We start from the raw sequence: 2,376 nt of genomic DNA, 5'->3' as shown, positions 1-2,376 counted from the left end.
GAGGGAGGGAGGGAGGGAGGGAGGGAAAGAAAGAGGGATTGACAACGTCCTCATCTCTTGTCAGACTCTACATTCTTCTCAAGGTGAACAGCAGGCACAGGTGACCCACACTCACAGCCAAGCCCTGGCAGTGATAGAATTCTGGCTTCTTCCCACCGTCTGTCATGGACTCAGGTTGCTAAGAAATTGCAGAAGACTCTTCAGGCCTAAATAGGTTAAACTGCCTTCCAGCTACTTGTGTGGAGTGGGCCTGGTGGACATACCTGCACTCTGAGTTGTAGTCAGTCAACAACCCTTCTCATTAAGGAAGCCCTTGCGCCAAATCTGCAAGCCTGGGTTTCTATAAACACTGCAGCTGTAACCTAATGGCTGGTACCTCCACCCTCTTCCCCAAGGCCTTGCCAGTTAAAACTGGAATCAAATTCAATTCTCCCTCCTACATCGCTCTTCACTCTTGGCTGATATCTTATCTGTTTGGGGACTAGAAAGAGACTGTTCCCAGGCACATTCTGGTTTACAATATAAAATCTGTGCTCTGAGCCCTCTGGCTTTGCCTTTTGATATTTAAAGCCATGCTTTTGAAATTCAAAAATACCCTTTTTTCTCTCAAGCACCTTGCCCTTAGAATTGAAATCTGTGGCTCTCAATACCATTGCCTCTACAATAGATTTACAAAAGGCTACTTAAGAGCTCAAAAGGCAAGAAGGGGATGCTTTGTTCTCTCTGTATGGTCCCTGCCCTTGGGGCAGTGCATGGAGAATGCCCAGTTGAGGCTCAAATTGTAAGGTGGAGAAGTGAGAGGGTTAAGGGGTGGCAAAAGCAAGGGAGTTTAATATCAGAACTTTACTGGGCAGCGTTTATAAAATGCTGAGGTAAGTTTCCCCCAAGGCTCAACTAAGTGTGGCGTTCAGGACTCATTCTAGCCAAGGTACTAATAAAAGCAAGCAATTGTGAGTTCATAAATATTGACACAAAGAGTTGACAGCTAACTTTTTTATGCTTATTTATAATCATTTGTTGACTGAAACTTAAAAAAAAGAATCTTAGAATGCCTACAATCTAAGACTTTCAGAAAAACCACTTACACTTAAGGAGCACATTTCTAACAATTTTTATTTATTCTTTGACAATGATTTATATGTATATAATGTATTTTGATTATATTTACCCCCCAGTTCTCCTCTTTTATCCTGTTCACACTCCCTAAGGAACCTTTCTTCATAACACATCTCTCCTACTTTAATGTCTTTTTTTTTTTAAGTAACCCACTGAGTTTAATTAGGGTTGCTTGCATGTTCATGGGTGTGGGGTTGTGTTTTGAATCATGAAACAAATACATTTAAAATATATTTTTAAAATTATATATATTGATGAGATTCAAGACACTCTACTAAAATAAGGTGCCTTGGCATTTAAATATCAGCAGAGGCTGAGATCACTCTGACTTTACTGATAGAGAACCCAGGCCCTAAGAAGAGAAGGTTGTGAGAGCCAGAAACACATGTAGGCCAGCTGCTGCCCAGGGGTCAAAGGTGCCCAACTATTGCCATGTTCCATGAGTCACACACTTGCTAAGACCCACTCCCCTGTGTAGAAAATCCTTGTTACATCCAGGACCTGCTAGCTGCCTTTGTCTCCCAGACACATCAAGCTCTCTGCAACTCCCTCCCCACTCCCTCTCCCCCTCCCCTCTGTAGCAGAGTTGATGAGAAAGCATGTTATGCTATGTACAGACACTATCACCACCACCCACCACCACCACCACCTCACATATATCTTGAAAGACAAATTTATAGTTCTTTCTAATACCTTCCTATGTGGCCCTTGGTGCATTATTCCCGTTGATCATTTCCTGCTAAAAGACTACACTTCCTAGCTTCCCTTGTAGCCAGGCAAAGCAGCTCTGGAAGGATCTATGTGAAAGAATTTAATGTATGTGTGGTAGTTATTTATACCATTAAAAAAAAAAAAACGGTAGAAGCCATCTTGTTTGTAAGCATTTTGCTCAATCACACACGTGGGTGGCAATATGCCTTCTTGCTGTGAATAAACATGGCTCTGAGACATCCTAAGGATCTTTTCCAGTCCCCTACCCTCCTTACTACTTCCCCCTCCCGCCTGGGGTCAAAGCTAGTCCAAGTTCCATTCTCCACCCACAGGAACATTCTTGAGTAAAAAAATGTTCAGAATGTACTGACTGATAGGTCACCTGACCCTCTGGAAAGTCCCACGTAAAGTACAAATGAGTGTCATGCTTACTAGCCAATAGATTTAAAGGTCAATATGCTTAGCCGATAAGTTTGAACTATAACCTTGTTGATATAACCTGTGCTCCTAAAAAGTATAAAAACTGCTTGTAATAGCCATTGGGGGGGG

This window comes from Mastomys coucha, unplaced genomic scaffold, assembly GCF_008632895.1.
Source record: "Mastomys coucha isolate ucsf_1 unplaced genomic scaffold, UCSF_Mcou_1 pScaffold23, whole genome shotgun sequence".
NCBI lineage: Eukaryota > Metazoa > Chordata > Mammalia > Rodentia > Muridae > Mastomys > Mastomys coucha.
This window is presented reverse-complemented; position numbering follows the sequence as displayed.